The following is a 15,627-nucleotide window of genomic DNA, read 5'->3' as shown; positions in this document are numbered from 1 at the left end:
AACTGGGCGGATCCGTGTCCTGTCGCCTTCTCGTGAAAAGCAGCTGGGCATCAGCTGTGCCCTCCACAGACCTCTGGAAGCACCACATCCAATTTGCTTTCTTGGTAACCACAATATGAGCACTGTTGCGCATTTTTTCAAAGGTGCACAAATCGTGCTTTACCGTTGGTGCATTACTATTTCATTCAGCTCGCCCTTTTGTCCGAAGGAACTTACATTTGCACCCATTTATTCAGCTAGACATTTCTACCGCACCAAGAGTCCAACAGCGTGGTCTCACTTGGAATTTCCTGGAGACAACCTTGCAGTTTAGATCACAAATCCCTATCAACTCCTACACCCTACATACAACTGTGTACACAGTGGTGACCTGTCCGTTAAAAAGACCTAAAACCGGTGTCAGAAAGCAGATGTATATGCTGTAGGATAAATAGTAAAAGGCATGAGTTAAGTACAGATGCAGCCATTCAAAGTGCGCGGTAAAGACACCGCAGTACAGATACCGCAGGTAAGATGACACGCGATACCGCAGTGCGTGATTGGTTGACCGACAGGGGCACTCGTGGTCCGTTGGTCTGTCGTAGAAAGACTTACTGTACTGTAAACGTCTTTACTGTGCCCGTTGTAGATATTGAATTTTACCACTGAAGGGAAATCTTAGTAGCTGAGCATAAAAAGAATAGGAGCATACTGTAACGCGTGTGAAGGCCATAAACGATATTAATTTTGGAACGTAAACATACAGTATATGGCTGGTCTTGGTACTTTAAAGAAAAAAATACGCACCAGTATTCCATTTCTCCCTAAACATTGTAAGCTTCGAAGTCTTTAACTAACGTGATACCGGAGTCAACAAGCATACTTTTAGAATTTGATTAAAAGGGAATATAATATGGAATCGCGTATCTCAATAATTTAATAACGGTATGATTATATCCGTGTACTGCGGCAGAGCTATGTAGGGCTGTTTCGCCTGCCTGATCATGTGAGCTCTCTTGTAGCCTACTGGTCTAGGTGCGTGCACACCAGCTGGTAGGTTGGGTGTTCGAATCCAGCTGGTACTGGACTTTTCATTTTTATTTATTTATTTTTTAATCGCGTAACATAAACATATTACCGTATGCAAACTGTACTGTATACAGTATGTATATGTATATTTAATGTCTTAACTGTGCCCGTTTAATTGAATTTAAAAAACATATTTAACACGAACATTAAGCTGCTTACATCTTCCGCCTGAGAACAGTCACCCGTTGCTACCCAACGCAGAATGGTGATTGGCTGACACCATCTGACACCCCTCTGATTGGAGAAAAAAGACGTGCTGGTGTGCTATACCAGGAAGAGGATTTCTTTCCATTCAAAACGTGTATTTTAAAAGTTTAAGAAGTAAAAACCTTACAGCGTACACAGATTTCTAAACTGATCAGGATCGTTATCTTTGTCTCATGCATAATAATGTTCACCGCTCTGTCCAGCAAATTAATAATGTAACGCTTACGGCCGACAGGGCGCTGTGTAAGAGCCGGCGTACCAGAGCGGGTGACGTCACCGCCCTTCCCTGTGATAGCAGGACCACAGCTACTGGGCTGTGGAGAGATCTCTCTTTGGCTCACGGGGCTAGGTCGCTGCAGAGAGACGCGGAAGTCCCGGGTTCGAGCCTCCAGTCGGGATGGGGCCGACCAGATGCGGCAAGGGCGCCCGCCTGAGCCCCCGTTGCGTTACATTGGTGTCAGAAGCGGGGTGGGATAGCCCTTCGCCGGGGACGGCGATTTAAGCGGGGGAGAGTGTAACGCTTACGGCCGACAGGGCGCTGTGTAAGAGCCGGCGTACCAGAGCGGGTGACGTCACCGCCCTTCCCTGTGATAGCAGGACCACAGCTACTGGGCTGTGGAGAGATCTCTCTTTGGCTCACGGGGCTAGGTCGCTGCAGAGAGACGCGGAAGTCCCGGGTTCGAGCCTCCAGTCGGGATGGGGCCGACCAGATGCGGCAAGGGCGCCCGCCTGAGCCCCCGTTGCGTTACATTGGTGTCAGAAGCGGGGCGGGATAGCCCTTCGCCGGGGACGGCGATTTAAGCGGGGGAGAGTGTAACGCTTACGGCCGACAGGGCGCTGTGTAAGAGCCGGCGTACCAGAGCGGGTGACGTCACCGCCCTTCCCTGTGATAGCAGGACCACAGCTACTGGGCTGTGGAGAGATCTCTCTTTGGCTCACGGGGCTAGGTCGCTGCAGAGAGACGCGGAAGTCCCGGGTTCGAGCCTCCAGTCGGGATGGGGCCGACCAGATGCGGCAAGGGCGCCCGCCTGAGCCCCCGTTGCGTTACATTGGTGTCAGAAGCGGGGTGGGATAGCCCTTCGCCGGGGACGGCGATTTAAGCGGGGGAGAGTGTAACGCTTACGGCCGACAGGGCGCTGTGTAAGAGCCGGCGTACCAGAGCGGGTGACGTCACCGCCCTTCCCTGTGATAGCAGGACCACAGCTACTGGGCTGTGGAGAGATCTCTCTTTGGCTCACGGGGCTAGGTCGCTGCAGAGAGACGCGGAAGTCCCGGGTTCGAGCCTCCAGTCGGGATGGGGCCGACCAGATGCGGCAAGGGCGCCCGCCTGAGCCCCCGTTGCGTTACAATAATAAACTTTATTTTATATAGCTTTTTAAACGAATAAGTAATTAGATTGCTCATAAACCTAATCACTTGCTTTTTCTTTTTATTTAGGCTCAGATTTCAACTATAGATCGTATTATTAATAACCATAATAACAACCAACCAACAAAAACAACCATATAAACATAATACCAACCAAAAACATAGATAACAACCACAATACAAAATCAAATAATCAAACCATTTTACACTCGCAAAGTCATCCAATTATCATAATCCCGCCCCTTATGCAAAACCAAACCTTCCTCCCATCCCAGTTTATCCTGTTTATCATAAACAAAATCCACCTCAATTTTCAACATAAAGCATTACACAAAATCAATACCTCAACACTCCATACTCAACAACGATAATTCACAAACAGCCAGAACATGTAACTACACATTCCCAAACATACCTACTTTCCATAGCCCCGCCCCTTATGCAAAACCAACATCCCTCCCCTGTTCTCTCTCTCCCCTGGCGGTTGTAATTGTTTTTATTTTCAAATAAATTTTAGCAAAGTCATGTATTTTAAAAATCTTAAGATTTTTCTATTTATGTCTTTATTTAGTGGTTTCATTAGTGACAAAGGCTAAACTTTCTTGGAAAAATGTATTTTATGTAAACCATGTTTGCTATTAATTCATTCAGGGCTAAAATATGTTCATTGTCTTCTAATGAAAGAAGGGTTCCTTTCGCCGTAGTCGAGAGCCTAGCCTTTAACTAGTAAGTACTGTATTTACTGGGTTTTTGAGGGGGGGGGGGGTGTCTTTCGCTGGAAATCTCGCCTCCTACTTTGAAAATACCCGTGAAACCGGTTCAATTCGTCACAGCCAGCACCCCTGCAGAGAGTTGGGTTGTACTTGCAGTGTATACAGTACACGCGTTATGCTCTTCGTTAATGTCTGTGAAGTTTTATTTAATCTCTGAGCCATACTGATTCTTCTGGAAGCACACCAGTATTCCACTTTCTCCCTAAACATTTTTAGGATCAGAGTCTTACATGTGGTTATTTCGAAAACGTTTGTACGTGCTCCTTCTTACCATGTTACTGTTTACCGTTACTGACCATATTAAGTTTAAGTGCCTGTGGGCACTTTTCCTGTCCGTGGGGGGTGGACCGTCTTTCATTAGAAGGTTAGTCTGTTCTACTCTGAGAATGTAGGGGGGGGGGGGTGGGAAGTGCCCGCGGTCATTTAATTAGTATTAAAATCTTAGTTATCTTTCTAGTTCACAGGTTTGCATGCATAATTTAATTTTGAAAGCCACTGAGACATCAGGTACTACTGTTGTATTTATGAAAAAGAAACAAAACAAAAAACATACTAACAACTGTGCCATCCTACTCCTTAGTTAATACATTTTATTATTCATAAACAGTTAACATTGTTAGCAAAATATTTTGAATTATATTTAACCCTATTTTTTCTTTAGTTTTGTATTTAACTTATTATATGATAGACTTAATGTATATTAATGTATATTTGAACAATGAAAATATATTTTTACAAGATTTTACATTAAGCACTTAAAATTAATATGGTTAATAATAGTAAACTGTAACATGCTGTAACAAGATCGGTTAAACTTCGAAGAAAATCCTTTCAGAGAAAATGTTTCAGGTGTGAAGAACAAACCTGTTCCCACACACCCTGCCCCCACTACCATTAGAATATACACAAACATTTTATTTTTAGCGTTTCATTCTGAGCAGAAGACCCTCACACCTGAAGAGTGCTGGCTGTGACGAATTAAACCGGTTTTACAGGTTTCAATCACAGATTGGGACTCAGTAAAGTAACACACAGCGCCAGTGGATTTGATAATACTGTACCTAACCAAAATCCGCAATATGGAAACAGAACCTGTGTAATTGTTGATAGATGATGTACTCGTAACATTTTTTCAAGACGAACTACAACATTTAAAAAATGACTTGTATGTACTTGATATCTCTAATCAATCCACGGGTCCCAGCACAAAACGAAAGTAAAACGCATACCGTTTCGCGCTTCTTATTAGTTGCTCAAAAGTAATTTGACCGTATGAAATGCATAATATAAACCTAGAAACATATACGTGAGCAGTACTTAAGCACTGTAGTATCGGTGTTAAGACATACCTCTCAAATACTGTAAATCAAGTTAAAAATATCTCAAGAACGATTCTGGTCGTAATGAAACCATGTTTCGTGTATGTTTTCTTTTTCATCTTGAAATAACTCATTTCTAAATACCTTTTTCACTGTTAACATCTTGTAGCAACTTTGCGACAAAATATACACTCTGACAGTTCATCCTGCTACCAACATTAAATAAAACAAATCTTAAGATTTCTATATTTATGTCTTTATTTAGTGGTTTCATTCGAAGCTTACAATGTTTAGGGAGAAATGGAATACTGGTGCGTATTTTTTTCTTTAAAGTACCGAGACCAGCCATATACTGTATGTTTATGTTAAGATTTCCCTTCAGTGGTAAAATTAGATATGAATATTCAATACTTAAACGGGCACAGTTAAGACATTAAATATACATATACATATTGTATACAGTACAGTTTGCATACGGTAATATGTTTATGTTACGCGATTAAAAAATAAATAAATAAAACTGGAAGGTCCAGCACCACCATTATGTTTATATGGTTGTTTTTGTTGGTTGGTTGTTATTATGGTTATTAATAATACGATCTATAGTTGAAATCTGAGCCTAAATAAAAAGAAAAAGCAAGTGATTAGGTTTATGAGCAATCTAATTTCTTATTCGTTTAAAACGCTATATAAAATAAAGTTTATTATTAATTTGCTGGACAGAGCGGTGAACATTATTATGCATAAGACAAAGATAACGATCCTGATCAGTTTAGAAATCTGTGTACGCTGTAAGGTTTTTACTTCTTAAACTTTTAAAATACACGTTTTGAATGGAAAGAAATCCTCTTCCTGGTATAGCACACCAGCACGTCTTTTTTCTCCAATCAGAGGGGTGTCAGATGGTGTCAGCCAATCACCATTCTGCGTTGGGTAGCAACGGGTGACTGTTCTCAGGCGGAAGATGTAAGCAGCTTAATGTTCGTGTTAAATATGTTTTTTAAATTCAATTAAACGGGCACAGTTAAGACATTAAATATACATATACATACTGTATACAGTACAGTTTGCATACGGTAATATGTTTATGTTACGCGATTAAAAAATAAATAAATAAAAATGAAAAGTCCAGAACCAGCTGGATTCGAACACCCAACCTACCAGCTGGTGTGCACGCACCTAGACCAGTAGGCTACAAGAGAGCTCACATGATCAGGCAGGCGAAACAGCCCTACATAGCTCTGCCGCAGTACACGGATATAATCATACCGTTATTAAATTATTGAGATATGCGATTCCATATTATATTCCCTTTTAATCAAATTCTAAAAGTATGCTTGTTGACTCCGGTTTCACGTTAGTTAAAGACTTCGAAGCTTACAATGTTTAGGGAGAAATGGAATACCGGTGTGTATTTTTCCTTGTGATATTTTAAGCTCTAGTTGAATGATAGGTGTCGCATTTTAAATCATTTTCGTAGCTAGAAATTATGAAACGCCCTGTTAAAAGCAAGGAAGTTTTTATGCCCCGTTGAAGTAAAACAAAATGCCTGACAAAGTATGGCTTGGACAGATTCCAAGTGCTTGTACAAATGTGCTAAAGAAATTATACTTTGAGTATACAGCTTGTCCAAAGTCATCCATTATTAATACTATTAGTAATATCTTCAGTAAAGGCTTTGATGCATAAATATTTCTGATAAAGGTAGGTTGTGTACTTCTGTCCAACTGAGCAATCTTGCTTTCATAATATATACCAACATTTTAATGACTGATGATTAACATGCTGTAATACACAGTTCCAAATTAAAGGCTCAAATGCTGTACATGAGAGGTTAAGCTCCCCCTGGCGGTTTTACAAGGCGACGCCGGATAGTTAGTCACGTGACACACGTGACACACGTGATACCGCGTGATACTGCGTGATACTGTGACACGCCCACCGGGGTATGCCGCGAAATACCTCACCCATTTTGAATGGCTGCATCTGTATCTTGTGTTTTGTAAGCATGCATGGTTTTATCGTTTTGACCTCCCTTCCTGAATTTGGACATTCTTCCAAATTCCTTTATTTTTCCTTTTTTTTTTCTCTCAATATCTTCACCAAATCCGTTTAAACTCCCCATTTACTTGTCAGGCACATTCCCCAGGTTTACCGCACTGTCCTGAGACCATGTGATATGTTGGCTTATTTTTACAGTTCACCACTACGTCCCATAATTCCAACAAATTCAAATTTAGTGACAGAAAAATAACCCAAAAGCTATGTGCTAGTGGTGACTTCAGAGAAACTATCGCAGCAATGAAATTCAGGCATCCACTAGGCTATGAAAAGAGATCCCCTCCCTCCCTCTACATGTGTTATTTAAAATCTTAGAGTGTATCTTAGAAAAAGCCGTCAGAGATCTCAGACTCCCTCCGCTGGTACTTATTGCACCCTAACCCAAACAAGTTTGCACTTTCTGCACAAACCTTGTCTCTTTTTGACCTCAACAAGTACTCCATTTCCAGATTTACTGGCCCAGAAGATGGGTTTTTCCACACCAGTAGTTACAATCATAAATATAATGAACCCCCCCCCCCTCCAAAAAAAGAAAGTGGAGGATGGGAGAAGACTGAGTCATCTTCAAAAAAAAAAGCCATCAATTTCAGCAGGGGAGGCCAGCCCCTGTGTTGCTGCGCTGGAGCAGTGGAGCCTGGCTTGCCCTCTTGTGGAATCAGACAGCTTGATTGAACCAGTGCTTTAAGGGCTGTGATGTGCGGGCTGGCTCTCTCACTGGTCTCACACAGGAAGACAAGCGTGCTACAGCAGGAAATGAGCACGTCAACAGACAGAGCGCTTTCTCAGGCCGTTGCTGGAGTCTGTGCACAGTTAGAGAGATATATTTCCATGAGTAATAAAATCACCCAATTAGAAATCACAGAATTAATGTTTATTGAAAGGCAGCATACAAAGAGTTTGGACTCTTTATTTGGCCAATCACCTGGCTGTAGGATGAGGAATTCAGGACCCCAGTTTGAGTGAGGAGTAAACCAAGAGGTACTCCTTGCAGGCGGAGATGGGCAGGAGGGAGGCAGAAGGAAACGTGAGAAGGAGAGGGGCTTTTGAGCATTGTTTTCTAGCATTTCGTAAACTGATTTTGGGCAGCGTTACAAGAGGTGAGGGTGAACTCCTTCCTCCCCAACTTTCATTAAAAGTTTCATCTATTGCAAGACATTAATTTTCCTGTTTTCATCAATTAAATGCATGGTGATTCCACAGTGAGGTGCTAAGCATTATTAAGTACAGGTATTCATTTTCTTCTCTTCATTTGATCATTTTCTAGCTGTAAGCTTAGAGTAAACTTCCCGTGGCAGATGATTCCATACCAGAATGATTCCAAAGAACACTGGTCAGTCAGTGCAAATGTTCGTAAAAAATTGTCCTGTACAAATTAGGACTCAAAAGTCAAGATATCTTTCTCCGAACAGCCCAGATTACTCCTTGCAAATCCTTAAAGATTATAGTGGAGTGGGAAAAAAAAAGTATTATTTAAATACAAACTGTTGTCTGCTTTTGATTAATAGCAGTAATATTGGTTAGATATCAGTTGCAGAAGGCATCTTGGTAAGTTGAGTCTTCGTTCTGCTGGAATCATACAAATGCTTTTAAGGGACATACTAATCTACTAATCTGCTTACATATTTCAGAGAAATTAAGAATGCTGTAAATTTACAACACTGTTCACCATGTTTTAGAGCCATTGTTTTACATACGTTTGGCTACCGTACTATAAGATCAGTCGTGCATAAGATCCGACTAGATTAAGCACACAAGATCAGTTGTCGTATTGGTAACTGTCAGATTCTTCTCCTGAACATCTTCAGCTGTCATGAACTCTGTATGCTCTCATGTCCACTCCTGTGCCCCAGCTGCCAACCTCAGAGTCACAGGTAATTAAACCCGCGAAAGCCGGCTCGTCTGGCAGATCTTAGCATGATGTTTTTGAAAGTGTCCAAACGAATTCCTCCAATTGCTAAACAGCACTCACATCAAGGTGTTAAAAACAACTTATTAGAAGGAGATGATGGTTGGTTCACTTACAGTGCGTGACATTCCATTACCATAAGGGGAGTTAATGATAAACCTTGTGGACCGTGAGATGTCTTCCAAAATAATGGTTTGCTTTTATCTTGGGGAAAAATCCTAAACAGCACGTCAGTTAGAATAAGCATGAAAGAAGACTAGGTTAATTGCTTGGGAAGCTGCATCATAGCTAAACATTTCTTATTGGATTTCTGATTTAGGCATGCAGCACCAGAAGCCCCTCAATCTAAATACAGTACAAGTTATTTATGAGCACTTGGTACAGTAAGTCCAGGTTGCCAAGCCAGTTTCTCCATGCTTGAGTACGTAACCACTGTAATGCTGATTATGGTAATTCATTTAACCATTTTGTCATTTGTCATTTGTTCTTATCTGCATTATAATCCTGATCCACAACATGGAAAGAATGATGCAAAGTACTGTGCCGCCTGAGCCTTCAGATAATCTTCAAAAGTATGATTTCTCAGAAATCTAGCGATTCTTTCAAGTAGGCTGTATGCAATCCTACCTACTGAAGTTCTCCCTGTCGTTTCAAATGATTCTGATATATGTCGTGAATATGCTCTGTGGTTTTATGATTTTTGAGTAGTGCCCCACACTAAGATTCTGAATAAAGATTGGCTTAAATTCAGCAGTGGCATCTAGGTTTTCTTTTAATTTGAGGTATAATTTCTTTATGACAGCAACTGTGAATGGTTGATTGAGCTCAGCAGTGCGAACCTTCAAGGTTGGTGTGACATGGATCAGACACAGCTAACATTAATCTAAAAGAGCCACGGATATCTCTCTTATGAAACCACAGAGCAGCAGTGCCTTAGATGTCAGCTGATGTGAAATATTTTTTGTCATGCTGTGATTTCTCTTTCTCTCTGAGTGAGAAAAATGGACAGAAGGGAAATAGCATAGATGAAGTACAAATTCTAAAGTTCAGGTAAAGAAGATCAAAGTGCTGCTCTTGATATTTGGGGTTGGCATTTGCTAATTTTGATAACATGAGCTCCTCCACTTTCAGAAAAAAAATCAACAATGATGAATAGCCTCCCAATGAAAAGATTAATTCCTAGTAAAGGTAATTAGTGAATCGTTTTAACAATGTTGCAAGAGGCACTTGTGATCTCAGTTTCTTCAAATTCAATACACTTTTGATAGCTAAGTACTAGTGTACTGATAAGCAACCAATTAAACAGAAAGAAAAGAACCATAGATGAGAGAGAGAGCTGGTGAAATCAATTTTGGACAGGAGACGGGGATCTGAGAGCTCACACATTCAATACAGCATTGAGGCATTAATGGAGCCAGAGATCTGTGGTATCTATCACTTCCCTCTCCACACTGACAAGGAAGACCGGATTTATCTTTTAATCTGCCTGGGAAAATTAAGTGCGCGCAAGTCATGTTTTTTTTTTCAGATAAAAATCAATTAAAGCTATGATTTAAGAAGGAAACAAAAAACTGATCTAATGATCTAATACAGATTTTAAAGATGTTAATTGCCCTAGGAAGGACCAACTTCAGTGCCCGGGCTGTGCCTGGTCTTCCCAGTATCTGCATGGGAAAAACAGCAGTAAAAAACGAGAGTTAAAGGGAAATAATGCAACATTTTCTTAAGTCGCTGCCCCTGCTTAGGCCTTCCTTGGATGTCCGAGGACAAAGAAGGTGTCCTGATCTCGCTGTATTCTTTGCCTTTCTGCAGCGAGCCGTCCATTAGTGCCTGAAACAGCCCTGGCATTTCCTGCACCAGTACTGCACCAGCGTGCCGGGAGAGGAGGGACAGAGCGGCGGGGAGGGAAGCTCAGCAGGTGAGGTCCAGACGGGTGGAGCAAAGCGAGCAACCTCCAGATAAAAAGCTTAAAGGGTAGGGGGGCCGAGGCAGACGTACAAGTGAAAAACAACTAAAACCGGACACTTCGTGGGCCGTGACGCTTGCTCGGGGGGGGGATTTCCAACACCCGACTTCAGACTTGCTCACACTGCCGCTGGCGATTTGATTCTGTCAGCTTGTCGATGGGGGAAAAAAAAAAACAGGCTGGTTTCCCTAAAACCACTGGCATCTTGGTACCACCAGACCATTTCTCTGACTCAGAACAAGGCCGAAGGCAATTCGCTCTTTTTATTCAATGTACACATAAGGAGTCAGTAAATTATAGCCAATGGCCATTTGTAATGAAAGAAAACTCCCTGGGAATTAAAGGAAATAAGATATTGAATAAGAGGGGAATGGAGAAAATGAAGAGAACTCAGGGTTTGTTGCGGGGTTTTTCTCGTAGAAGCACTGTGATGGAATACCTGGGACTGCATTACTGCGAGAGCAGGCTGAATCCGTGAAGGCAGGACTGGTTCATCTGTTCACAAGATGACACGTTCTCTACAGGCCTGTGTGTGATTGAGAGTGAGGTGAGTGGCTGGTGCCGAGACATCTTTTGGAAAATCCCTTAAAGGCATAAAGGGGAGGAATTCCCCCTGGAAAGCAGGAGTGCTGTGTCTAGGACAGCGGGCTATTTGACAGCACTCCGCCTCAACAGAACTTTCCTGTTACCACAAGGAGCAAAGGCGCCACATCCCGTAAAGGAAATTTGTCAGCCAAAGTGATTTATTGCCTTAATGAACTGAACAATCATGTATACAGTATGTGAAAACACCTCTCAGACTGCATCTGTCATCCATATTTAGACCTACTGCATAAAGTGTTTTAGCTGTTATCAGGTGTGTGTGTGGGGGAGGGGGGGGGTGACAAATAAAACAGTTTAATAGCAGTGCTTGCCCCCCCCCCGCAGCAAGCCCCCGTTCACAAGTTATTCTGGATAACGAAGGGACACAGCGGATTTTCCTCCAGGCAGCTTTGAACGGGAAAATCTGAGCGAACACCTGAAACGAGGCAAACAAGCAATTAGGATGGAACTGAGACATCGAGAGAGTGAGCGCCTCTCGGAACCCGCCGACGACTTTTAGTGCTCATTACGGGGCCGGGGGTGTCGGAGCTGGACACTTCGGGACGCGGCTCGGCCGGGCTCATTATCAGGCAAGGTGGCGGCGCGGGGGAGCTGGAGAGTCACGGTGCTCATTACGGAGGGGCAGGGGGTGACGGCGCTGGAGAGCCAAGCCTGGCAGTGCTTTCAGCAGATATCAGGGTGACATTGGCGCAGCTCCAAGGAGAAAAATGAGCACCGTGGCATCGCTGTCTTTTAGGGGAGCGACAGCGCACTGAGTGTCTTGGATGATGTATTTTAGCGTTTGTTAGACCGGGCTTGCACAGTGACAGCGCAACTTGTCTTATGAGGCCATTGAGCCTTAATATTCATTGATTTACCTAGGGAGAGTGCTTAAAAAGCTGAGAATGGAGCGATCTAGTTCTGGTTTCAGAGTAATCAGACTGAAAATGTTAATGGCAGGGCATTTCACTGCTCATTAAAGTGGAAAGGGCAGAGCTGAGAAACTGTCTGTCTCCTTGCTTAGTAAACTGCGTAAAGGAAGTGACTTTCAATGGGGTTATGCCGGCCAATGTCATATTATGATAACAATAAAGAATGAATGGGGTCCAGGAGCGCATAGCCTTAGGTCTTGGAGCACAGGAGCAGGAACCCCAGTGTCTCCCAGGAATTCATGCTTGAGTGCTGATGTGTCCTAGGCTACCCACTGTGTTCCATCCAATCAGATTTGCTGTCCGGTTAAAAGAAAGCCAATTAAAATGGGCCCCGGCACTTCACAAAGCGGAAACAGCCCAATTAAGCTGACAGAGCAGAGCAATTGGCAGAGTGCGGAGGCTGTAAAAATCAGGAGGGAGCTCTCGATTACTTGTGCCCGTCCTCCACCCCTGCAGCTGCATGAAGCGACAGCGCGGAGCTCGGGAACAGCCCCTCTCTCTTTTGTTTTTGAATATTCCTTGTTTGCATCTGAAATAACGGCGTGCTTTCTTCCAAACTAAAGGAAGCGGCGTCGCTCTGTTAATTAGCCGGAGAAGGAGCCCTTGTAAGACAAAAGCACCCTGTCTTTTCCCTCCTCTCACCACTAGAGCGCTTGAGTGAAGTTGCAGAGGCTGTCTCACCATCAGATCTATTATTCATCCCCGTTCTTTTTTTTTTTTAATGATGCGATAAGATTCCTTGAAATAGGAAAACTCTCATTAAACTGTCATCGAATATAGATCACACCTTAAAGAGACAGCGAGGAAGAAAGCCAGGTTGCAAATGGGGGGGGGGAGAGTGAGAGTCTGTGTATGAGTGGGTGAGGGAGGCTTGTTCTGGCATAGAGAACATTATCGTTCTTAGGCTCTGCTCATAAAACATGTAGCTGAAATTAAAGGAACATTTCAGAGGACAGATTTAGAGATTACTGCTCCTTTCCCACTATTTATTCTTTAATTAATTAGAACTTCTGCTGAAGGAAGGCAAGTGAGAGAGAGGGGATTAGAGGGAGAGATAGGGCACATTCGATTGGGCAGACGTTCACTCTCTCTCTCCCTGGCTGTGCTTGGTAATTTAATCCTTGTCTTTTTTTTATATTTTAATCACTGTTTTAATTAAACTGGGTGGTTTAGCCACTTTTCCCCTTTTTTTCTCTAAATGACAGAGTTGTTATCTCCCCTGTTTCTTAATTGGTAACGTCAAGGTTAAGACTTAAAATTTTGCACCCTCCCGCCCTTATGAAGTTGAGCACGTTTCAGTTTGTGTTCTGCCGCCCAGTTTTCGTGAAAAGCGGGCTTCAGGAGCAGATTATTTTCGCCTTTTTATTTTCACATTTCAGAGGACGAGTGGTGAGGGTGGGGAGTGTTCAGCTTCTTATCCTCAAGGAGATTTGAAACCTGTTTTGACGACTGATTCAGAGCAAGATACTCAGGGTCACTAGACTTGATGCTTGTTTTTGGAGCAACATTTCATTTGCAGATTCTAACCATCTTAAGCTTCTTTAATTCCTTAAAGCGGATTTATTAGATATAGCATTCATCAAGTTATTTCCTGTGGCTTTGAACTTTTTATACCTTTGCTTTTTTATAGTTTTGAAGCTGTGGGTTTGTCTCTTTAAAATTATTGTTTTATGTTTGCGTTCAAATGGTTAATTTTGTTACACTTGTAGCAGTAGCATTGTTCATGTTATCTGTTATTGCAGATTTGTCTGTGAGAAATTTGATGATTCTTGTACTTGGAAAATTGGTGTAGGATAACTTACTGTAAACAATGTACCAAGCTGGTTATTTATATAGTCTAGATATTCAGAGACTGTGGATGCCATTGTAATCCAATAGAGTAATACAAAGATTGTAGATGTCTATATTGATTTTGTAATATAGTTTTAGATCAATACAGCCCTAAAATTCTAGGCACTCCAATTTCTCTTGAACAAAATGATTAATATTAAATGCAAATTGTTGTTCTTTTTACAGTTGTAGTATACCCAAATCAGAATGTCTGCTCCAGCCAGCAAACCGCAAGGGAAAGAACATAGATCGCTACTAGCCAATCAGAACACCAGATGTACCAGGTTCAGGCATCTGATAGGAATGCAGGGCTCAGTGATATAGTGAGAATGCGTGGACTGATCACTGAGATAGAGGATAATAAGACAAGCACCAGCAGCCAGCAGGTGTAGCTGTCTTCTTGACTTGCCTCTAGGCTGTCCTATTTTGTGCATGGGCAGGTCGGTGCTCAGAGGACGTAGGTTTGCCTCTGCTGTCCTCAACCAGCTTTGTCAGGGTCTCCTGAATCTCCATTTCCACTGAACGCTACTCAAGCCTAGACTTCAAAGAGTCAGTGAGTGGCTTGCTGTGTAGGCAGGAGTGAACCTCCTGGCTGGTGACGTTCCTCACAAGGAATCCTTGGGTTTTCTCGCCAAACGCCCACGTCCAGACACATCCCACTTCCTTTGTGTGGATGCAGTAACTAGGCATGAGCTGCCAGCGAGGCTGGCTGGCCGTGTGTGGACTTGAAGCATAGTTTGGTGTCCAAACTTGTCTTCTCACAAACACGCACAATGGAGATGCAAACCATCTCATATCGCTCTCTCACTTGTGCTTGTAGATTTCGGCTGTGAGGAGGAGTCACATCCTGTCCACTGAACCTTAGAATAACCAGCACACAGGCGGGTCTGCAGGCTGCGTCTTCCGCATAAACCAGTTTTGACAGTCTTGGCACACTCCAGGATTTGTGGTTTGGCATATTCATGAGGAAGAGAGATGTTCTTCTCACCTGGCTAACCTGGTATAATAACACCCCTGCCCATTTGCCAGCAGCCAGGTACAGTATCACTGGGTGCCAACATGCCCACATGGCCCTCATATTCCAAGTCCCAGCCCTTGCTGGTAAACACGTGAGCCTGATTCCTGGTGCTCCATTTCCGTGGGCGGTCTGGGATAAATCCGCACAACAGGTGTGATTAGGGCATGAAAGGATTCATGTTTGTTCTCACAAAGAGCTCAGCAATAAGAAAAATACCAGAACCCCCCTACCAGAAGCTTGCCAGTCAAGGCTGGGATAGACACATGATGCCTGGACAGCCAGTTAATGCTTTTTGTCTTGACAACATACTGCCTCTCTGTGCCCTGATTGTCACGCACAGTTCTTTCCAAGCCCTATGCAGACGACACAATCCGGAATAGTGAGGAAACACTGGGGGGGGGAAGTCATGCAGGAGACGGGAATGGAGACAGGGGGCGTGTCCTTTGGTGTGCAGGTGTCCAGGGGAAGTGAGTCCGGGGTGAACAATCTAAGTAGAAGTCCAGACAGGGAATCCAAAACAGAAGCATAAGTCCAAGGCCAGGCGATCCGTCCGGGAGAATAAAAACGGGAACCGGGTCGGAAACCGGCGGGGGGGAA

At 43.1% G+C, this 15,627-nt stretch overlaps 1 long non-coding RNA gene across 1 annotated transcript in view; it reads left to right on the top strand.

Moving 5' to 3' along the window:
* Positions 1-11,396, top strand: part of LOC148641185 (uncharacterized) — a 29,512-nt gene extending 18,116 nt beyond the window's left edge. The window contains exons 3-4 of the long non-coding RNA XR_015930443.1: positions 10,515-10,620; positions 11,089-11,396. This is a non-coding gene — a long non-coding RNA (uncharacterized LOC148641185). The remainder of the gene's footprint in view (positions 1-10,514; positions 10,621-11,088) is intronic.
* Positions 11,397-15,627: the final 4,231 nt, after the last annotated feature.

This window comes from Lepisosteus platostomus, chromosome 25 (assembly GCF_059453375.1).
Source record: "Lepisosteus platostomus isolate fLepPlt1 chromosome 25, fLepPlt1.hap1, whole genome shotgun sequence".
In the NCBI taxonomy this organism is placed as follows: domain Eukaryota; kingdom Metazoa; phylum Chordata; class Actinopteri; order Semionotiformes; family Lepisosteidae; genus Lepisosteus; species Lepisosteus platostomus.
Note: the sequence above shows the minus strand (reverse complement) of the source record. Positions and strands in the feature narration are given on the sequence as shown.